This window comes from Pseudophryne corroboree, chromosome 1 (genome assembly GCF_028390025.1).
Source record: "Pseudophryne corroboree isolate aPseCor3 chromosome 1, aPseCor3.hap2, whole genome shotgun sequence".
Lineage (NCBI taxonomy): Eukaryota > Metazoa > Chordata > Amphibia > Anura > Myobatrachidae > Pseudophryne > Pseudophryne corroboree.
The window spans coordinates 1072133467-1072158089 of NC_086444.1; positions in this window are offsets into that span (position 1 = coordinate 1072133467).

Here is a 24623-nt window from a genome sequence, read left to right on the forward strand (position 1 = left end):
TGTCGGCCACTAGGGTCGCTTATCTTACTCACACAGTCAGCTACCTCATTGCGCCTCTTTTTTTCTTTGCGTCATGTGCTGTTTGGGGAGGGTTTTTTGGAAGGGCCATCCTGCGTGACACTGCAGTGCCACTCCTAGATGGGCCCGGTGTTTGTGTCGGCCACTAGGGTCGCTTATCTTACTCACACAGTCAGCTACCTCATTGCGCCTCTTTTTTTCTTTGCGTCATGTGCTGTTTGGGGAGGGTTTTTTGGAAGGGCCATCCTGCGTGACACTGCAGTGCCACTCCTAGATGGGCCCGGTGTTTGTGTCGGCCACTAGGGTCGCTTATCTTACTCACACAGTCAGCTACCTCATTGCGCCTCTTTTTTTCTTTGCGTCATGTGCTGTTTGGGGAGGGTTTTTTGGAAGGGCCATCCTGCGTGACACTGCAGTGCCACTCCTAGATGGGCCCGGTGTTTGTGTCGGCCACTAGGGTCGCTTATCTTACTCACACAGTCAGCTACCTCATTGCGCCTCTTTTTTTCTTTGCGTCATGTGCTGTTTGGGGAGGGTTTTTTGGAAGGGCCATCCTGCGTGACACTGCAGTGCCACTCCTAGATGGGCCCGGTGTTTGTGTCTGCCACTAGGGTCGCTTATCTTACTCACACAGTCAGCTACCTCATTGCGCCTCTTTTTTTCTTTGCGTCATGTGCTGTTTGGGGAGGGTTTTTTGGAAGGGCCATCCTGCGTGACACTGCAGTGCCACTCCTAGATGGGCCCGGTGTTTGTGTCGGCCACTAGGGTCGCTTATCTTACTCACACAGTCAGCTACCTCATTGCGCCTCTTTTTTTCTTTGCGTCATGTGCTGTTTGGGGAGGGTTTTTTGGAAGGGACATCCTGCGTGACACTGCAGTGCCACTCCTAGATGGGCCCGGTGTTTGTGTCGGCCACTAGGGTCGCTTATCTTACTCACACAGCGACCTCGGTGCAAATTTTAGGACTAAAAATAATATTGTGAGGTGTGAGGTATTCAGAATAGACTGAAAATGAGTGGAAATTATGGTTTTTGAGGTTAATAATACTTTGGGATCAAAATGACCCCCAAATTCTATGATTTAAGCTGTTTTTTAGGGTTTTTTGAAAAAAACACCCGAATCCAAAACACACCCGAATCCGACAAAAAAAATTCGGTGAGGTTTTGCCAAAACGCGGTCGAACCCAAAACACGGCCGCGGAACCGAACCCAAAACCAAAACACAAAACCCGAAAAATTTCCGGCGCTCATCTCTAGTCTGCAGTCCCAATGCACTAGTATGGGAACCTTTATTCATCAAACTCCAAAAACTGAAAGTTTTCAGAGATGATTGCATGAACCAACACCGTCTTCAATTAGCGTTGGATCCTAGAGTCCCTATAGATCACAGGTCCAGGTTGCAAAGAGGGATCCTCTGCACACTGTTGCTATATACCGTTCCCATCAGCCAATATGTTGGGCAGGAAACTGAAGGGTAAAACAGCCAGACAAAGTGTTAAAGCCTTATTTTGCTCCAAGGGTGCTAAATTGTCAAATTCCCTAGACATAGTTAACATATTTTCTGTCTGCTATGAGCTTCTTTATAATCTTAAAGATGACCCTGGTACCCCTCAACGTACTCCATTTTCTATTTCTAGCTTCCTTTCCCATCTTTCTCTCTACACAGTTGATCACAAGCTCTGGATTCTCTTATTCCCATGGATGGATCCAAAGTTAAACACACCATTGCCTCTTTGAAAAGAGACAAAGTTCTTGGCCCAGATTGGGGACAATATTTTAATGATGTTTTTGAAAAGGAACTGGATATTAATCTGGTGGGAATGTTTGAAGCCAGGTTACTGCACCAAAACTGGACAAAGACCCTACCATATACAGAACTACTCCCCGATATTATTATTAAATAAATACATTAAGATTTGTGTAAAAATGCTAGCCTATAGTCGCTTCATCAGCTGATTACCTGACCAGGTTTGGTTTGTACTATGGAGGAAAGCTTTAGACAAAACCCAATAGGTTGACTACCCACTCATCATGTTCTCACTGGATGTTGAAAAAAGCCTTCAATAGTTTTTATTAGGGATTTATAAGGGCAGTCCTCTTAAAACTGCATTGGTGGGGATTTTTTGAGCCAATTTTTAACTTATTGTCATCTCCTACTGTAAAGAGTTTTACAGTGGCTTTCCAAGTAGCAATGTAATCAAGTAGGAATGTCCTCCCTATCCACTTATTTTTGTCTTAGCCATTGCATCCCAAGCAGAGAAGATCCAGAACTCAGCATTGATCGAGACCACCCTAACTCAGCTGAAGCGCTGACTGCAGTTAATAGCAGCCATGTGCCCAGCTCCTTCACTGATGGGCACATTGCTACCATTACACATTACAGCTGGCATTGCTGTAGCTGCTTGCCCATGTACTCAGCCCCCTCCTCCTTTCTCCCTCAGTGTCTCATGGGACTAGGAAAGACTTCATAACATCCCTCCCAGTTCATTCCCACAGTGCCTTATGCTGAAGAGAGATGGCATTTGGGCAGGCAGCACTTAGAAAGCAGCAGGTCTGGAGTCACTGTTAGAACTCAGGAAAAGAGGCAGGCAGTGGCATGGCAGGCATCTGGCACCCAGAGATATCACCAGTTCCAGTCCTGTCTGAAGCATCATCAATTTCAGACTGACCCGAAAGCATCAGTCTGGTCACCTCTTGGATCCAGTCCGGCATCTCCTGGTTCCAGCCAGTCATCACCCTCTACTGCCTTGCCAGTCATCACCCTCTACTGCCAGTCTAAAAGTCCACTCCTATAACTACTCTATTAAAGCATTTGCCCATACTGGTTCATCTGTTTCCCAGTGGTTCCTGCCTCTGTATTCACAAAAAGTACCTACAGTAGGATCCAAACAGGACGGATCCTGATAATAACATGGAGTTCTTTGCGGACCATCCTGAGACCTCACTGACATTTATTTATTCTGTGCTGGGTGATTATTTTGCTGCTTTATACTACAAATACAAATTGAATACATAGAAAACTGACATTTTCCCATTAGCATTCTACTGCACCTGTTGCTAACACTCCAGCCTAGATATAAATACAGTATACAGTACCTGGAAAACATTGTCCCAGTCCAAGTTTTGCTGGCACAGCTGTGGACATGTGGGGGACACAGTAAGCAAGATTTGCAGTTGCTGAATGATAAATCCTCTCTGCAGGGACATAGAAAACCTCAGTCATACTGTCATAGGGTTTGCTTGTCCATTGACACTTGTACTAACTCTACTACATACCTGTATAGGCCCTTTTACTATCCCCAAAACTCATTGGTCTGTTTTGAACCCCATTCTTAAAACCATAAAGGTGGTCACTGATCCAGGAGTGGTAACATAACCTATTGCTCCTTTCACCATAGTTGTCTCTAAAACAGCTGTTGAATTTAAACATTTGGGCACCCTTACCTCTTTCCCTTCCTCTCTGATGAAGTGGCATAGTTACCATGAATATTTAGTGGAGGAAACAGGGAAGAAATGTCCTTCCTGGTTTTCCTGAGTCACAATTTTACTATTCCGCAGTCCTTGTACCTTCTATTGCTTCTTGGTGGAATAATTTGGGTACTTTTTGACTACCTCCTTTTATATGCCAAATTATATCTCTTATGTTTGTGGTTATGCTGTTATGCATTTATGCTGTGTTTGCAATTATTGTATTCCCACATTTTCTTTCTGCAAACCTGCATCTTCTGTCATGGCACACCCATGGCAATGAGCATTACACCCCTGGCAATAAGCATAACTCCCAGAGCATGAAACCCCTGTCAATGAGTATGATACCACTAACAATGAGCATGACACCATTGGCAACTAGCATTACACCCCTGGGAATGAGCATTACACACCTGGCATCGAGCATGACACCCAGAGCATGAAACCCCTGGCAATGAACATGGAACCCAGAGCAAAAAAAACCTGGCAATGAGCATGCAACCCAGAGCACGAACCAACTGGCAACAGACATGGAACCCAGATCATGAAACCCCTGGCAATAAGCATGTAACCCAGAGCATGAAACCCCTGGCAATGAGCATTGAATCCAGAGCATGAAACACCTGGCAAAAAGTATGAAACCCCTGGAAACAAGCATGGGACCCAGAGCATGAAGCCCCTGGCAATGAGAATGAAACATAGAGCATAAAAATCCCTGGCAATGAACATTGAACCCAGAACATGAAACCCATGACAATGAGCAGGTAATTTAAAAGTAATTAGCAGCCTTACTGTGAATATGTAATCAGCATTATGGTGTGTGGCATAATGTGAAAAACTGGGTTACAAGATAGTTTTTTACTGCAATGTTTTCCCCTTGCAGTGAGACAATGTCCCTTGGTGAGGCTGCATCCCCTTTTTGGATTCTTTACTGTTCATATGGTAATGGGGGGAGGGGGTACCAGAAATATTTTTGGCAAGGGGAGCAAAATTAGTTGCGCCACTGACATGGGTTATAGGAGAAGCACCAGTTCTTTTAAGCATGTCCTAGACTCATATGGTATTTGTGTCTTTCCAGTCTGTTTGACCAATTTCTAGGCAACCATGATGCTCCTCTATTATATAAGGACTGCTTGCCTTATATAAGGAGGAGATTGGGTCTAAAGACCTCACTCATCAGTCTGCTCAAATTTAAATAGCAGCACTTCACTTCATCCATGCCAGTCAAGGGCATAGCCAGATCTTTGTGGGCCCCATAGCAAAATTTTGAAGGAGCCCCAGTCACAATGCTTCAAGAGAGACAACTCTCTGCAGCAGTTGTTATTTGTATGCCCTATAATAGTGCCCTAGCTCATTTTCTGATGCACAGTAGTGTCTTAGTTAATGTTATGCCCCATAAAAGTGCCCAAGTATATTTAATGAACCATAGTAGTGCTCTAATTTATGTTATGTCACATTGTAGGGCTCCCAGTACACATTATGCAACACAGTACCCCCAAGTCACATTATGACATACCATGTAAGGGCCTCTATGTAGCACCCAATGGTGAAAAATGTATATAACACATGCAACTTTGACAGGGAAGGTGGCCCCCCCTCAGGACTGGGCACCTCTCAGCTCTGCACCTATGGTAGTTACACCCTTGATGCTAGCCTTGTGTTATGCACACCAGTGCCAGCAGGAATGTACTGGTGTCTGAACGGAGAGGGATGCAAAACAAATGAACTCACAGACAGACTGGGGAATATGACATTGCATACATAGAAGGTGATAGGGTAACAAAATAAACACAAAGTGAACAGAGAAGCCCAAAGGCTAAGAAACTGGGTGTCTCCCTAGTATTAGGAATGCTCAGATGGAAAGAAGCGAGATGTTGTGATTTAATACGTAGAGAACCCGAAATGCTGTTGCTAAGGGCAACAGCAAAACCCTAAAGGGTTACCAACGGGTGTGGCAGTAAACTCCTTGGTCAGAGATGGAATAATAGACACAAGGAGAGTCTCCACAATCCTAGTCCTCACTTGCAGTGCACTGGTTCAGCTTACTGCCACTAAACTGACACCTGAACACCTTGCACAGTGAGAAAGGATTTTGGCAGGCAAGTCTGAGAATACAGCCGCAAACTTGCTAGGTTCACAGAGTAGCAAAAGAACCCCAGCAGGTTAAACGACTGACTCCAGTCTTACTGCTAGGTCTGGATTGGCAGAGTGTAATACCAAATCCCAAGGCCTATTTGCAGTAAGCAACAAACAAATACAAAGTTTACACAGTACTAGCTAGCTTTCAGGAACTGACTAACCAACAAAGATTCAGCAGCATCTGCCTAACCTGAGAAGAGGGTTTATATAGCAGGTGCTGTCCACGCCCCACTCAGACCTCACAGACTGTGAGCACAAAAACCAGCACCGGATCCCCTGCCGTGCACAGAGCCTGTAACCACTGCACAGCAAAAGACCCGAACCGGAGTATCAGCTACGCTCAGGTTACTCCGCTAGCACTTGTCTCCCGGTTGCCATGACGACGTGGCAGCACAGAGCAGGAGATCCTAACACCTTGCTGTGAGTTGAAACAGTGTTTATAATGCTTGTATATGTCTCATTGCTGTTCGGATTTGATTCCTGTATTATCTCATGCCCCTGACCTTGGCCTTTCTCTGTATAATGTTTTGTTTGTCCGCCAGCCCTGACCTAGCATGTTAACAATATTCACCTATCTGATGTCAGCCCTGGCTCAAGCTATCTACGGTATCTGTTGATCTGCTATCAGCTCTTGATTGCTATTGCTTATTCAGGATATTTGCATGCCACCAGTTTCACTTCTTGCTGCATCTGTCTACTACTATCTAACCTCAGTATTCAGACACTAGTATACAGTATTCTGACATCCAATATAGGGGTCTATCTGCTAAGCCTTGGAGAGAGATAAAGTGGAGAAACATAAGCTACCAACTAATCACTTCATCTCTCTCCAAGGCTTATTACATAGACCCCCAAGTGCAGGACTTCAGCACCTAAGAAAAAGGATTATCTTGCTAAACACAGAGCTAAATGAAGAACTGTATATCTCTTTATGTAATAAATGGTCATCAAGTTTAATTAAGTTGAGATCACAAAATGGGCAATAAACGTTACTTTAACGTTTAAGCAATTTCATGTTCACTGTGGACAGCCAACAATGTGATAGTGTTCTGTCATATATTTCAGTTACATTTTTTAATTTGTGATTAATCTTCCCAAATTATTGTTATTATCATCTTCTCAAAATGCATGATGCTAAGGAGGCAGCCAATCAATTTCCACAGTTGTATTCCTGGAGGGGCATCAGAGTGTATTTTAAGCTAGGCACAACCTATACAATTATCTGCCAGATAATCTGCCAGATCTCGCTGGTTGGAATGAAAATCTGGTAATGGATGAAAGCAAATGACAATCGACCATTTGCTCCTAAACACTGGAAAACAAACAAAATCTGTCATTCATACAAATTGGTCAAACACAAATTTAACCAATACCCCTTTCACATCTCCAACGCCGGATCCCACCCGGGAATTGGAAACGGGTCCTTCCCAGGTGGGATCCGGCATTGGAGATTCTCCTACCCTTTTGCTGGCTTCCAGACCCGGCAATATGCCGGGTCTGTTGCCATAGCGTCAGGGGGCAGAGCCAGCAGAAGGGTGGAGGTGGATGCGGCGCTGGGAGATGAGGTCATCTCCGCACCACCTCTCCCTATCTAGTAAATGGGTCCCAGGTTGCATCGACCCGGGAATCCATTTATGCAGCCACTGACCCGGTATTCAACCTGGGAATAACGCTGGTTATAACCCGGGTTGAATTACCGGTTCAGGCGACACGGGAATTCGGATTTGGCGCTTTCACACCGCACATTGACCGGGTCGATACCGGGTTATTTGTGCGGTGTGAAAGGGGTACAACTTGGATGAACAACTGTTTTTGTCTGTTTTTCAGTGTTTGGGAGCAAATGATCGACTGTCATTTATTCTTATCCATTACCAGATTTTCATTCCAACCAGCCAGATCTGGCAGATAATCTGCCAGATAATTGTATAGTGTGTACCTATCTTAAGGATGACATGTAAATTGGTAACATACAAAAGAAAACATCAACGTTTTTTTTTCTTCCAAAGAATAGAAGGATTGTGTGTCTGCGGTTTAGAGGTGAACCATTCATTTCCATTATTGTGGAACTAGAAGGTATATGGTTGTCTCTTGAAGCTATGGAACTCATATAGGGGTATATGCAATTCCGGATGAATTGCGCCTTTTTTTTCGACCGTTTTAGGATTCGACTGTACTCGACAGCCGAGACCCTCCACCCGGGATCATGAATTCGACATATTCAATACAAAACGCGATTTCTACATTTGTAGGTAAGTAAAACATGTGGTCTGGCGTTGCATGTATGTGTTTGTGTAATGGGGGAGGGGGGGTGCCATAAAGTGTACATGTGGCGTTGCTTTGGGGTGTTTGGGGTATGTATATGTGTGCAGGTATGTGTTTATAGCTCCTGCTTGTATTGCTGCATGGGTTTTTTTTTGGAGTTTTGTGTTTGGGGGTAGTTTTTCACGTTTTTGTTTTGTTTTCATAAAATGTTTTTTGGGTCATGCTTTTGCATTGGTGTACCTCCAGCATGTGCAGGTATGATTTTTGGCTTGTTTGGGGTGACTTTTCAGTGTGTCGGTATCTGCCATGTGGCTGACATGTGTTGTTGTTTGTTCCCAAAACATGTTTTTTTGCTCCTATTTTAGCACTGGTGCATCCCTGCACATGCTGGAGGTACTTTTTGGCTTGTTTGGGTTGACTTTGAGCGTGTCGGTTTCTGCCATGTGGCCCACATGTAGTGTCGTTTGTTTCCAAAACATGTTTTTTTGCTCCTACTTTAGCACTGGTTGACCTCCAGCATGTGCAGGGACACTTTTTGGCTTGTTTGGGGTGACTTTTCAGTGTGTCGGTATCTGCCATGTGGCCGACATGTGTTGTTGTTTGTTCCCAAAACATGTTTTTTTGCTCCTATTTTAGCACTGGTGCATCCCTGCACATGCTGGAGGTACTTTTTGGCTTGTTTGGGCTGACTTTGAGCGTGTCGGTATCTGCCATGTGGCCGACATGTGGTGTTGTTTGTTTCCAAAACATGTTTTTTTGCTCCTACTTTAGCACTGGTTGACCTCCAGCATGTGCAGGGATGCTTGTACGGGGGTTTTGGCTTGTTTGGCTGAGGTTTTTTCAATTTTTCTAAAAAAATTTTTGTTGTGTTTGGTCCTGCTTGAGCACTGGGGTCCCAACAGCATGACGTGTGGTTGCATGTAATTATGTAATGTGTGTTAAAATTGTAAAAATATTTTTTCTTTTTACAACAGAGATGTCCAGGGACAAGCGGCCCTGATCCCCCCCTTCCCCCCACCCCTCAGAAGAATTTTCCCTGCACAGCAATGAGGAGTGGTCGTCAAGGGACCAAAGGGAGAAGCAAAAGAAAAAGAAAAGGCCTAGACAGGTAAATACTGTCAACACCTGCAGACACAGTAGCATCCAACTTGACACACCCTAGTTTGCGCACTGCCATGACACCTACAGGTATCTTTGCGCACTGCCAGATATACTGACACACTCACAGGTACATACCGATCTTATTAAATGCATGGTTTTTTTTACCCATAAAGGCAAGAAGCCAGCCAGAGGATCAGTCGGAGGAGGAAGCCTCTGGTGAAGACGCAGGACAGAAGAAGCCACGTGGACCCAGATACACTGTGGCGGAAAACTGTGCCCTAGTGGATGGCGTCGACAGGTCCTATGACATTCTGTATGGACCAAGGGCACAGAGTACAGCAGCTAAGACCAAGCGAAACATCTGGGATGCCAACGCCAGACAAGTCACTGCAGTATCTGGAAACCGCCGGAGCACCAGAAACTGCATGAAGCGGTACAGTGATTGCCGCAGACAGACCAAGAAGAAGATGGGGATTCAGCGCCGACATGACACAGCTACGGGAGGTGGTCCGGCTCTCAATCTGAAGTGGCTACCCTGGGAGAACGTTATTAGAAGGCGCATGAACCCTGTTATGGTCCAATGAGTTTGCGGAGGTGTGGACTCCAGCCATCCAGCTGGCTTTCCCGAGGAGGAAGAACCGCCCAGAAGATGGAAGACGGCGGGAGACAAGCAGTCCAAAAGGAGGCCTGATGGTAAGAATACATTCAGATGAGCTGTACTAAAAAAAATGTTTATTTTTATTTGCTAATGTGTTTGTTCTTTTTCCCCAGACACGCCTGCCCAGAGGACATCACCTGCGCGCAGGACATCGCAAGTGCGCGGACCATCACCTGCGCAGCAGGCATCGGCAGCAGCGCTCGGACCATCACCTGCGCAGCACACATCGTCAGCGCGCAGAAAGTCACCTGCGCGCCAGACGTCATCAGCGCGCAGAAAGTCACCTGCGCGTCAGACATCAGCGTGCAGAACATCACCTGCGCGCCAGACACCGTCGGCGACCACACCACCAGCTGGGCGCCAAACTACATCTCCTGCGCGCAGGCCATCACCAGCTCGTCATCTCTCCAGGAGCTCTGGGACTGTGACCGAAGAGCCTCAACAAGACACTACCCTTGTGGACCCATCACCCGAACTGTTTGAGTTAACGGACGAGACTTTTCTTGGGTTTGAAGCCAGCCGTGCAGACGTATCCAGCCATATCCTTGAAAAGTCTCCAGAATTGAGGACAAGTGAAGCTCCTGGAGCAGCGGCACCATATGATGGAGAAGTTTTTTTATTTTTGGTTTTTTTTGGGGGGGGGTCACCATTTTTGTATAGTTTATTAACTTTATTTTAATTTTTTCTTCTTTTCAAACAGAGGTGCCACGGACCAGCAGCGGACTTGCGTCGGGGATTGGTCCCTTCTTCAGGCCGGATCTCCTACAGGATTCGTCGAACGACGAGGTGGAAGTGCAGTAGCCCGCTGTTTCTTTCTACATCCCTGTGTGAGTAATTAGCAAATTGTGAGCCTTCAAACAAATTTATGAATGTGTATACTAATTTCTAATTTTCTTTTCAGCTGCACAAATGCAATTGGTGGCAGACGTACAGGAAGGGCAGGATCCCTCAAATGTTCAGAGGGTACACACCCTGGCAGCAGAGATGACTGCCCGCCAGGATACCTACACGAATGTCGTTGAAACCAGACTGAACGCCATTGAGAAGACAATGGAGAAGATGGCAAACGGTCTGGTTGAAATGCAAAAGGCTCTTGCCGACAGCACGGCAGAAACGCAAAAGACCAGATGAGAAGATCACAGGGAGACTATGGACATCCTTCAAGTTCTGGCCACATCCATCAACCGGCTGGTGGATAACACATCATGCCTGGCACACAGCGTTGACAACATGTCGGAGAGCCAACGACATTCGGCAGCCAGCCACCAGATCATCGCAACCACACTGCAGATGATGTACGATAAGCTCCCAGAGCCAGCTCATCAACACGCTGGTGAACCACCACATCCGCCATCACAAGCCACACGGACGCCTCCTGCCCTTCCTCCACCACCATCCTGGTATGGACGGTCACAGCTGTACCACAGCTGTACCAAGGATATACAGGGATGTACCCCACCTATCAGATGCCTCCACCACCAACACCGGCCGCATCATCTACACCAGCACAGCCACCGAGGCCAAGTCAACGCACTCCACAGCCGCCCAGGGCATCGACGCCCCATCAGGAGGAAGAAGAGGATCCGGATGGACAACCACGATAAGCCCGGTTGTATTGTTTTATTATTTACTCTTATGTTTTTCATGTTTCCCTTTCTCCCCCTCCCATTAGTTTTTTTTTTCTTCTTAATATTGTTTTATATTTGTGTTGGGCTCCCCCACCCCCGACCGGATACTACCAAGGAGCTTTATGTCTCGGCATACATGCGCGGGCATGTATGCGGGCGCGTGTGGTGACTGATGAAAGCTCCTTGTGGTTACATGTATGATGGGCCAAAGAGCTATTCTGATACCACTTTAAAAAAAAACAAAAAAAAAAAACTCCTTTTTGTATTGGTGTAAAATAGGCTTTCACTGTTGTGTGAATTTACTATTCAGTAGTGTTTATTTTTGGCTTCTTCATAGGATTGGGTGGAAAATTGAAGTGGACGGCGTAGTTCGTGTTGTGCGTACCAAGGTGAGTAAAGCCATGTTTCAATGTATATATTCAAGAAACTTTGGACCGTCTGCCCTTGGGGAACAACACAGTCCAGCAATGGGTCATGCTGGGCTGTGTGGTTCCACAAGTGCAGGCGTGTCAAAGTGCTGACCACTGACACCACTCTGCCACTTTGGACCGCCTGACCTTGAGGAACAACACAGTCCAGCAATGGGTCATGCTGGGCTGTGTGGTTCCACCAGTGCAGGCGTGTCAAAGTGCTGAACACTGACACCACTCTGCCACTTTGGACCGCCTGACCTTGGGGAACAACACAGTCCAGCAATGGGTCATGCTGGGTTGTGTGGTTCCACAAGTGCAGGCGTGTCAAAGTGCTGACCACTGACACCACTCTGCCACTTTGGACCGCCTGACCTTGGGGAACAACACAGTCCAGCAATGGGTCATGCTGGGCTGTGTGGTTCCACAAGTGCAGGCGTGTCAAAGTGCTGACCACTGACACCACTCTGCCACTTTGGACTAAATGCCCTTGGGGAACAACACAGTCCAGCAATGGGTCATGCTGGGCTGTGTGGTTCCACAAGTGCAGGCGTGTCAAAGTGCTGAACACTGACACCACTCTGCCACTTTGGACCGCCTGCCCTTGGGGAACAACACAGTCCAGCAATGGGTCATGCTGGGCTGTGTGGTTCCACAAGTGCAGGCGTGTCAAAGTGCTGACCACTGACACCACTCTGCCACTTTGGACCGCCTGACATTGGGGAACAACACAGTCCAGCAATGGGTCATGTCTACAATGTATAGAGTAATTAAATACAGACATAAATAAAAAAAAAGTACAAATTAAGTTCGGTTAAATAGAAACAACTGACACAGGGTGAATAAAATACTAAATAAATTAATGTGAATAAATGGCCGCAACTTTATATAATATAGGAGTTAAGCTAGTGAGGAAGGTTCCAGATGCAATCGGCCAATCAGAAGCGGCTGATAATTGCCCTCATCATCATCATCACCATCTATGTATATTTAGCACTAGAGATTGAGAACCCTCAAGAGATACTCCTCCTGACAGGCAAATACGCATCTCTGTGTCCAGGTCTATATTGGTACAGTGTTAACATGCAGTAGTCAAGCTATGTTTAGCCACTTTCATGCCCCTGTTCCTTGTCTCTATATGCAGTGTGTCGTAAGCATAAGATACTTAGTTGATATAATGATGCATTTGCAACCACAAGTCTTTATTTGTGCACACATGCAGTATGGAAATGTGTTTTTTACAAAACTAAAATCACTTATATCCAGCATGAGCTACTATGTCTCAAAAAATGCCTCTGGGACTTAAATCAATCAGGAGGTAGTAGAAATCATATGGGTACCATCCTTAATTACTATTAGTATAGACATAATAGATACATAAAATAGATACAGCAAATTATATAGCTGTGTAAAGCCCAGGAAAAGTGTATTCTTCTGCCATCTGAAATACAGTATATTTTGTCCTTTTGACACTGTTTGGACAATGGTAATGTGATACCCTGGAATCTGAGGGGTTAATGGCTAGTGATCTCTAGGACAATGCAGATGCCCTGGAGATGGTCCTTCCAGCCTGAGGAGGGAAATGAGAGATGGTCATTGGCATGGTGGCTAGAGGATCTGTTGGAGAGCAGTGTGTCAGAAACCCTAATATTCAACTAGAAAACATGCATGCTGTAACCAGCATTGGGTTGTATGGATGTGCCATTAATTCTGGTAGTGCATCAGATCCCAGAGATCCACCTGCAGGTGCTCTTGACTCACGAGGCACCAAGGACTGGCTGACAACTTTTAAAATGGGGGGCAAATGCAATCAAATGACCCCGGCTTTTCCACCAGCTGTCACAACTGAGGGCTGGTGCTGGTAGCTGGAAGCCTCAGTTGTAGGGGCTGACGGATACCGGAAGTAGACTCCTAGACATGCGTTAGGACAGTAGCAGTAAATGCCTGAAGGCGTGACAACGACAACTGAGAATGTCTTTGAAGGTTTTTATTAAATGAAAAGTCATATAAGGTGCAATGAGAAAATAAATGTCACAGGTGAGTATTGGGAGCACAACTGGTTATGACCAGTAATCCAGAAAATAACTAAAAGTTCTGTATAATGCTTGAGAACCCAGGTGAGGTAAAACGTGATGTTGGGGATGGCAAGTGAAACTGTAAATAATAATAGGGTTCGTGGACAAACTGTAAATGAAGCTGGGGTTCGCAGGAAACCAGCAGATGAAGCTGGGGTTCGCAGGAACACTGTAGATGAAGCTGGGGTTCGTAGGAACACTGTAGATGAAGCTGGGGTTCACAGAAACACTATGGATGAAGCTGGGGTTCGTAGGAACACTGTAGATGAAGCTGGAGAGTGGCTGCTGGAAAGCCAGAGTATCACACACTATCAGCACTGGATGCGGGAGCAAAGGAAATAGGTTGCACCACAGGGCTTAGACACAGGAGAGCTGGAACTGCACCGCAGAGGGGAATCACCAGGGAGTCAGGCTGTAATGCAGGAGAGATCCACAGGAGAATCCACAGAGAACTGCACACTGGAAACGCTGGAGGGACAATTGAAGCACTGACAACCTTCTTGGTGCAGGGACAGGACTCCTATACCTGCTCGACAGCAGGGACTGGCCGACAATTACTTCCTGGCTCCAGCAGCACTACGGATAGGTGAAATGATAACATGTGATTAGAGTCCAAGATGGCTGCGCCCATTGACAGAATCTGAAGGGGAACTAAGCACTGGGCAACATGTGCAAACAACAATGGCGGCGGAGGCCGCAGCAACAGAGACTCCACGCGCCCAAATGCGCACTGCGGCCACAAGGATGGAAGCGGCGGCCGAGGCACACAAGGATGTGCATCCAGCAGAGGACCACAGGCGCGGCAGGGACGGCCGCGATGGGGCTGAAAACGTCACACCTCCGAGAGTACACATACTGAGGCGGCCACTGAAACCAGCGCTGCAGGCAATGAATATAACTAAAGCCCGGCCCTGGCTCACTGAGCCGACCTCAGGAGGCACCTAACAGGTATAAAGTGGTGTCTCAGTACCCGGATCGTGACACCAGCACATGGCAATAGCAAAATGGATGTGGCAATAAAACTACATGCATGTATTATGTAATGGGGAAGCAGTTTAAATGTGTAAGGAAATACAGGAAAAAACATTATATCCAAGAACTATAATCAAATACATTGCCTACAAGTCCTGTCTGACAAATAGTGGCTGACCACTGACACCACTCTGCCACTTTGGACCGCCTGACATTGGGGAACAACACAGTCCAGCAATGGGTCATGTCTACAATGTATAGAGTAATTAAATACAGACATAAATAAAAAAAAAGTACAAATTAAGTTCGGTTAAATAGAAACAACTGACACAGGGTGAATAAAATACTAAATAAATTAATGTGAATAGATGGCCGCAACTTTATATAATATAGGAGTTAAGCTAGTGAGGAAGGTTCCAGATGCAATCGGCCAATCAGAAGCGGCTGATAATTGCCCTCATCATCATCATCACCATCTATGTATATTTAGCACTAGAGATTGAGAACCCTCAAGAGATACTCCTCCTGACAGGCAAATACGCATCTCTGTGTCCAGGTCTATATTGGTACAGTGTTAACATGCAGTAGTCAAGCTATGTTTAGCCACTTTCATGCCCCTGTTCCTTGTCTCTATATGCAGTGTGTCGTAAGCATAAGATACTTAGTTGATATAATGATGCATTTGCAACCACAAGTCTTTATTTGTGCACACATGCAGTATGGAAATGTGTTTTTTACAAAACTAAAATCACTTATATCCAGCATGAGCTACTATGTCTCAAAAAATGCCTCTGGGACTTAAATCAATCAGGAGGTAGTAGAAATCATATGGGTACCATCCTTAATTACTATTAGTATAGACATAATAGATACATAAAATAGATACAGCAAATTATATAGCTGTGTAAAGCCCAGGAAAAGTGTATTCTTCTGCCATCTGAAATACAGTATATTTTGTCCTTTTGACACTGTTTGGACAATGGTAATGTGATACCCTGGAATCTGAGGGGTTAATGGCTAGTGATCTCTAGGACAATGCAGATGCCCTGGAGATGGTCCTTCCAGCCTGAGGAGGGAAATGAGAGATGGTCATTGGCATGGTGGCTAGAGGATCTGTTGGAGAGCAGTGTGTCAGAAACCCTAATATTCAACTAGAAAACATGCATGCTGTAACCAGCATTGGGTTGTATGGATGTGCCATTAATTCTGGTAGTGCATCAGATCCCAGAGATCCACCTGCAGGTGCTCTTGACTCACGAGGCACCAAGGACTGGCTGACAACTTTTAAAATGGGGGGCAAATGCAATCAAATGACCCCGGCTTTTCCACCAGCTGTCACAACTGAGGGCTGGTGCTGGTAGCTGGAAGCCTCAGTTGTAGGGGCTGACGGATACCGGAAGTAGACTCCTAGACATGCGTTAGGACAGTAGCAGTAAATGCCTGAAGGCGTGACAACGACAACTGAGAATGTCTTTGAAGGTTTTTATTAAATGAAAAGTCATATAAGGTGCAATGAGAAAATAAATGTCACAGGTGAGTATTGGGAGCACAACTGGTTATGACCAGTAATCCAGAAAATAACTAAAAGTTCTGTATAATGCTTGAGAACCCAGGTGAGGTAAAACGTGATGTTGGGGATGGCAAGTGAAACTGTAAATAATAATAGGGTTCGTGGACAAACTGTAAATGAAGCTGGGGTTCGCAGGAAACCAGCAGATGAAGCTGGGGTTCGCAGGAACACTGTAGATGAAGCTGGGGTTCGTAGGAACACTGTAGATGAAGCTGGGGTTCACAGAAACACTATGGATGAAGCTGGGGTTCGTAGGAACACTGTAGATGAAGCTGGAGAGTGGCTGCTGGAAAGCCAGAGTATCACACACTATCAGCACTGGATGCGGGAGCAAAGGAAATAGGTTGCACCACAGGGCTTAGACACAGGAGAGCTGGAACTGCACCGCAGAGGGGAATCACCAGGGAGTCAGGCTGTAATGCAGGAGAGATCCACAGGAGAATCCACAGAGAACTGCACACTGGAAACGCTGGAGGGACAATTGAAGCACTGACAACCTTCTTGGTGCAGGGACAGGACACCTATACCTGCTCGACAGCAGGGACTGGCCGACAATTACTTCCTGGCTCCAGCAGCACTACGGATAGGTGAAATGATAACATGTGATTAGAGTCCAAGATGGCTGCGCCCATTGACAGAATCTGAAGGGGAACTAAGCACTGGGCAACATGTGCAAACAACAATGGCGGCGGAGGCCGCAGCAACAGAGACTCCACGCGCCCAAATGCGCACTGCGGCCACAAGGATGGAAGCGGCGGCCGAGGCACACAAGGATGTGCATCCAGCAGAGGACCACAGGCGCGGCAGGGACGGCCGCGATGGGGCTGAAAACGTCACACCTCCGAGAGTACACATACTGAGGCGGCCGCTGAAACCAGCGCTGCAGGCAATGAATATAACTAAAGCCCGGCCCTGGCTCACTGAGCCGACCTCAGGAGGCACCTAACAGGTATAAAGTGGTGTCTCAGTACCCGGATCGTGACACCAGCACATGGCAATAGCAAAATGGATGTGGCAATAAAACTACATGCATGTATTATGTAATGGGGAAGCAGTTTAAATGTGTAAGGAAATACAGGAAAAAACATTATATCCAAGAACTATAATCAAATACATTGCCTACAAGTCCTGTCTGACAAATAGTGGCTGACCACTGACACCACTCTGCCACTTTGGACCGCCTGACATTGGGGAACAACACAGTCCAGCAATGGGTCATGTCTACAATGTATAGAGTAATTAAATACAGACATAAATAAAAAAAAAGTACAAATTAAGTTCGGTTAAATAGAAACAACTGACACAGGGTGAATAAAATACTAAATAAATTAATGTGAATAGATGGCCGCAACTTTATATAATATAGGAGTTAAGCTAGTGAGGAAGGTTCCAGATGCAATCGGCCAATCAGAAGCGGCTGATAATTGCCCTCATCATCATCATCACCATCTATGTATATTTAGCACTAGAGATTGAGAACCCTCAAGAGATACTCCTCCTGACAGGCAAATACGCATCTCTGTGTCCAGGTCTATATTGGTACAGTGTTAACATGCAGTAGTCAAGCTATGTTTAGCCACTTTCATGCCCCTGTTCCTTGTCTCTATATGCAGTGTGTCGTAAGCATAAGATACTTAGTTGATATAATGATGCATTTGCAACCACAAGTCTTTATTTGTGCACACATGCAGTATGGAAATGTGTTTTTTACAAAACTAAAATCACTTATATCCAGCATGAGCTACTATGTCTCAAAAAATGCCTCTGGGACTTAAATCAATCAGGAGGTAGTAGAAATCATATGGGTACCATCCTTAATTACTATTAGTATAGACATAATAGATACATAAAATAGATACAGCAAATTATATAGCTGTGTAAAGCCCAGGAAAAGTGTATTCTTCTGCCATCTGAAATACAGTATATTTTGTCCTTTTGACACTGTTTGGACAATGGTAATGTGATACCCTGGAATCTGAGGGGTTAATGGCTAGTGATCTCTAGGACAATGCAGATGCCCTGGAGATGGTCCTTCCAGCCTGAGGAGGGAAATGAGAGATGGTCATTGGCATGGTGGCTAGAGGATCTGTTGGAGAGCAGTGTGTCAGAAACCCTAATATTCAACTAGAAAACATGCATGCTGTAACCAGCATTGGGTTGTATGGATGTGCCATTAATTCTGGTAGTGCATCAGATCCCAGAGATCCACCTGCAGGTGCTCTTGACTCACGAGGCACCAAGGACTGGCTGACAACTTTTAAAATGGGGGGCAAATGCAATCAAATGACCCCGGCTTTTCCACCAGCTGTCACAACTGAGGGCTGGTGCTGGTAGCTGGAAGCCTCAGTTGTAGGGGCTGACGGATACCGGAAGTAGACTCCTAGACATGCGTTAGGACAGTAGCAGTAAATGCCTGAAGGCGTGACAACGACAACTGAGAATGTCTTTGAAGGTTTTTATTAAATGAAAAGTCATATAAGGTGCAATGAGAAAATAAATGTCACAGGTGAGTATTGGGAGCACAACTGGTTATGACCAGTAATCCAGAAAATAACTAAAAGTTCTGTATAATGCTTGAGAACCCAGGTGAGGTAAAACGTGATGTTGGGGATGGCAAGTGAAACTGTAAATAATAATAGGGTTCGTGGACAAACTGTAAATGAAGCTGGGGTTCGCAGGAAACCAGCAGATGAAGCTGGGGTTCGCAGGAACACTGTAGATGAAGCTGGGGTTCGTAGGAACACTGTAGATGAAGCTGGGGTTCACAGAAACACTATGGATGAAGCTGGGGTTCGTAGGAACACTGTAGATGAAGCTGGAGAGTGGCTGCTGGAAAGCCAGAGTATCACACACTATCAGCACTGGATGCGGGAGCAAAGGAAATAGGTTGCACCACAGGGCTTAGACACAGGAGAGCTGGAACTGCACCGCAGAGGGGAATCACCAGGGAGTCAGGCTGTAATGCAGGAGAGATCCACAGGAGAATCCACAGAGAACTGCACACTGGAAACGCTGGAGGGACAATTGAAGCACTGACAACCTTCTTGGTGCAGGGACAGGACACCTATACCTGCTCGACAGCAGGGACTGGCCGACAATTACTTCCTGGCTCCAGCAGCACTACGGATAGGTGAAATGATAACATGTGATTAGAGTCCAAGATGGCTGCGCCCATTGACAGAATCTGAAGGGGAACTAAGCACTGGGCAACATGTGCAAACAACAATGGCGGCGGAGGCCGCAGCAACAGAGACTCCACGCGCCCAAATGCGCACTGCGGCCACAAGGATGGGAGCGGCGGCCGAGGCACACAAGGATGTGCATCCAGCAGAGGACCACAGGCGCGGCAGGGACGGCCGCGATGGGGCTGAAAACGTCACACCTCCGAGAGTACACATACTGAGGCGGCCGCTGAAACCAGCGCTGCAGGCAATGAATATAACTAAAGCCCGGCCCTGGCTCACTGAGCCGACCTCAGGAGGCACCTAACAGGTATAAAGTGGTGTCTCAGTACCCGGATCGTGACACCAGCACATGGCAATAGCAAAATGGATGTGGCAATAAAACTACATGCATGTATTATGTAATGGGGAAGCAGTTTAAATGTGTAAGGAAATACAGGAAAAAACATTATATCCAAGAACTATAATCAAATACATTGCCTACAAGTCCTGTCTGACAAATAGAAACTATTCAAGGAAGAAATATACAATACTCACCTTCCCCCTGAGCTTCAATTTTCACGTCTCACAGAATCCCCTCCTTCAATTTCCACCTCACAGCACCACATACTGCCTCATCACATACTGTATTATTCTTGGTCTCACAAAGCCCAGCTGCCTGCACCTCAGTAAATAATCATTCAGAACACATTTTCTGCTGCTGATTGCTTGAAAGAATCTTCCTCACAGTGTAAAACGGCAGATCCACAGTGAGTTACTGAGATCAGTGGCACACAAAGGGGGGTTCCAATTACCTAGAAACCACTCTGACTGACCACAATCGGAGCCCAACCACCTTGAGGGTTAATGCCATGATTCATGGGTGTCAGTTAGGCTCTGACCCATCTCATACAGCGGTGAATCATGATATTATGCTGCCACGGGTGTGGCCTAATGACAGGATTTAACTGGGCCCACTCCCAAAAGAGCTTCTGCAGATAATAGTGTTTGCGCCATGATATTGTGATATTTGGGAAATTAGCTTATAGGGAAACATGTCTTTAGAGGTGGACATGTCTGGGACTGAGTACAATGCTGCGGGAGTCCCTGCTCACCAGGCACAGGACCCTGAAGCTATGGTATAGTGTGTACCAATGTGGCACAGTACTATGGTGTGTCTTGGCTTGCACAGTACTATGGTATGCCTAGTGCTACACAGTGCCATGGTATGCCCAGTGCTACACAGTACTATGATGTCCCAGTACTGCCTGGTGCTGCCTACAGTGCCTAGTACTAAGGTGTGCACAGTGCTGAATCTTACCTTCTGCCAGTGTGCCTCTTATCTCCTCATGGGCTTCTAAGAGCTAGTGACAGCAGATACTCACTGTGTGCTGCAGCTTATGAGAGTAGACCAAGAAGGATGAAGCAACCCTGTCCCAGTGACCATCTTTTAGTAGCTTTCTATGGGGGTAACCATTTTCTGTTAGCCCCTGCTGCTCAGCTAGATCACTCGTGGCTGGCAGCCAAGGCATAACCCGTTATAGCATAGAGCGGTTGGGGAGCAGGCGGCCCTGGATCAGTAAAATTGAGGGCACCTTGCTCCCTGGCACAGCCTGCCCCTTCAACTTTCCAAGTTACAATAGAATTTAATGTTGGCAACTAATAAGGGGATCAGTGGAGGGAATCCATTATCACTCTTGGATTAAAATCCAAATTTTATTTGTAAGTTTTTCCCAACAAATCGATAAAATAGACCCTATGGCATGTGTTTATAAACGTCTCCAAAACAGCTATTTTATCATTACATTATTTTAGCATAAATACATGCAATATTAGTCTGTTAAGTTTGAAAAAGCTGTTACATGATTTTCTAATCCAGGAAAAGTCTCAAAATCACTGCACGGCATATTCAATAGTTTGCATTCTTTACTTGGAATAAATCACATTAACTGAAATTTGATTTATGAAGAGCCTGAAGCGAATGTTGAGATTCTGTTTGCAAAGGGTAACACACCTAGAAAAACAAGTTACTTTTAACGTTTTTACTGTTAAAAATGAAACATCATTTGTTTAGCTTCCATCTGATTAATGCAATGATCAGCATCTTAACAATACTATATATATATATATAATATACACACTGCTCAAAAAAATAAAGGGAACACTAAAACAACACATCCTAGATCTGAATGAATGAAATAATCTTATTAAATACTTTGTTCTTTACATAGTTGAATGTGCTGACCACAAAATCACACAAAAATTATCAATGGAAATCAAATTTATTAACCCATGGAGGTCTGGATTTGGAGTCACACTCAAAATTAAAGTGGGAAAACACACTACAAGCTGATCCAACTTTGATGTAATGTCCTTAAAACAAGTCAAAATGAGGCTCAGTAGAGTGTGTGGCCTCCACGTGCCTGTATGACCTCCCTACAATGCCTGGGCATGCTCCTGATGAGGTGGCGGATGGTCTCCTGAGGGAACTTCTCCCAGACCTGGATTAAAGCATCCGCCACTCCTGGACAGTCTGTGGTGCAACGTGGCGTTGGTGGATGGAGCGAGACATGATGTCCCAGATGTGTTCATTTGGATTCAGGTCTGGGGAATGGGCGGGCCAGTCCATAGCATCAATGCCTTCATCTTGCAGGAACTGCTGACACACTCCAGCCACATGAGGTCTAGCATTGTCTTGCATTAGGAGGAACCCAGGGCCAACCGCACCAGCATATGGTCTCACAAGGGGTCTGAGGATCTCATCTCGGTACCTAATGGCAGTCAGGCTACCTCTGGCGAGCACATGGAGGGCTGTGCGGCCCCCCCAAAGAAATGCCACCCCACACCATTACTGACCCACTGCCAAACCAGTCATGCTGGAGGATGTTGCAGGCAGCAGAACGTTCTCCTTGGCATCTCCAGACTCTGTCACGTCTGTCACATGTGCTCAGTGAGAACCTGCTTTTATCTGTGAAGAGCACGGGACGCCAGTGGCGAATTTGCCAATCTTGGTGTTCTCTGGCAAATGCCAAACGTCTTGCACGGTGTTGGGCTGTAAGCACAACCCCCACCTGTGGACGTCGGGCCCTCATACCACCCTCATGGAGTCTGTTTCTGATCGTTTGAGTAGACACATGCACATTTGTGGCTTGCTAGAGGTCATTTTGCAGGGCTCTGGCAGTGCTCCTCCTGTTCCTCCTTGCACAAAGGCGGAGGTAGCGGTCCTGCTGCTGGGTTGTTGCCCTCCTACGGCCTCCTCCACGTCTCCTGATGTACTGGCCTGTCTCCTGGTAGCGCCTCCATGCTCTGGACACTACGCTGACAGACACAGCAAACCTTCTTGCCACAGCTCGCATTGATGTGCCATCCTGGATGCGCTGCACCAGCTGAGCCACTTGTGTGGGTTGTAGGGAGGTCATACAGTCACGTGGAGGCCACACACACTACTGAGCCTCATTTTGACTTGTTTTAAGGACATTACATCAAAGTTGGATCAGCCCGTAGTGTGTTTTTCCACTTTAATTTTGAGTGTGACTCCAAATCCAGACCTCCATGGGTTAATAAATTTGATTTCCATTGATAATTTTTGTGTGATTTTGTTGTCAGCACATTCAACTATGTAAAGAACAAAGTATTTAATAAGAATATTTCATTCATTCAGATCTAGGATGTGTTATTTTAGTGTTCCCTTTATTTTTTTGAGCAGTGTGTATATATATATATATATATATATATATATATATATTCAAATGTACATAACAATGTACAGTAACACACAACAATTTTACAATGTAACTGTACGAGTACTTACATTTACAAGTCCTAATACTGCCTTTTTTTCCTTTCAAAGCTTTGTTTGGTACTTTTCCTTCTACATGCTACTTACAGGATCCTATTATGTTGAAGTTCACTCTTCTCTAATGTTGTTTCATCTCCATTACAGATGTGTCCTTTTAGATCTTTGCCTGTGATGTGTATGCAGGCTATAACTCCCGGCACAGCGTACTGTGCGGCAGGAGCATGCGTACGCATGCTCCTGCCACAGTAAGCATTAACAGTGTGCGCAGCCGTAGGCAGTGAGTGGGTCACTTCTTTATGCTGAAGATAGTTCTTAATGACATTGGTTCTATGTTTGGAGTCAATGCCCTGCTGCAGATTAAATTTGTCCTTGACCACACCTGACCCTAATTTATTTTAACTAGGGCACCTAGCATGACTGCACTTTTGAATATGGCACAATTCTAGGTAAGTCCAATTATTCTGTAAAATAGGTCAGCAATGGGGTGGCTCCTGGGGTGCTGGGCCTCCTGGACTGCCATGGCTGGGCGACAACAAGGCAATGCAGCATTACATTTAATTTGGAACTTTAGCTGTTTATTATACATGTCACACCTTTTTCACTTGTATTAATTCACCCCATAACACCTTCTTTCTCACCTATTCCTTAATCCTTCGCACTACACATAATCATTCCCTGTGATGCCCTGGGGTCGCTTGGTTGTGTTGTTTTGGGGGGTTCCGTGCCCTACGTTTGAACCCCTATAGTGTTAGGTACTGCAGCAGAGTGGAGTCCCTTGCCGTGGGGCTGCAACTACATGCATTGATCAATACATAACTAAACTCCACTATTTATTATATGCTAAGCTGTATGATATCAGTAATGCTAGACAGTGCACCTACAACACCCCCCTTTTTTCTGATTAAATTTGGAGCCAGACACCATCACTTATTTTATTGCATGATGGATAAGTACCTGCCTGTATTTCTCAGCATTGAGGACATCATTAATTCTTGCCAACTCCCCAACTCCATTTGCTGAAATGCAGTTCCAAACTTGCAAAGAACCTCAACCATGCTTCACTGTTGCCTGCAGACACTCATTATTGTATTGTTCTTCAGCCTTTTTGGCAAATAATTTCGACTTCAGTTACAGCAACATATTTAAAACTTTGACTCATCAGTCTAGAGCACCTGCTGATATTTTCTGGTACGCAGAGCGCATGCGCTTAGTTATTTTACTAAAAACTTAGCTGTTTTGCTGTGGCTTCTGCTGCGCTTTTCAGTCGCACTGGTGTTCGGTACATGATTGACAGGAAAGGGGCGTTTCTGGGTGGTAACTCAGCGTTTTCCCGGCATTGGCTAAAAAACGCAGGCGTGTCAGG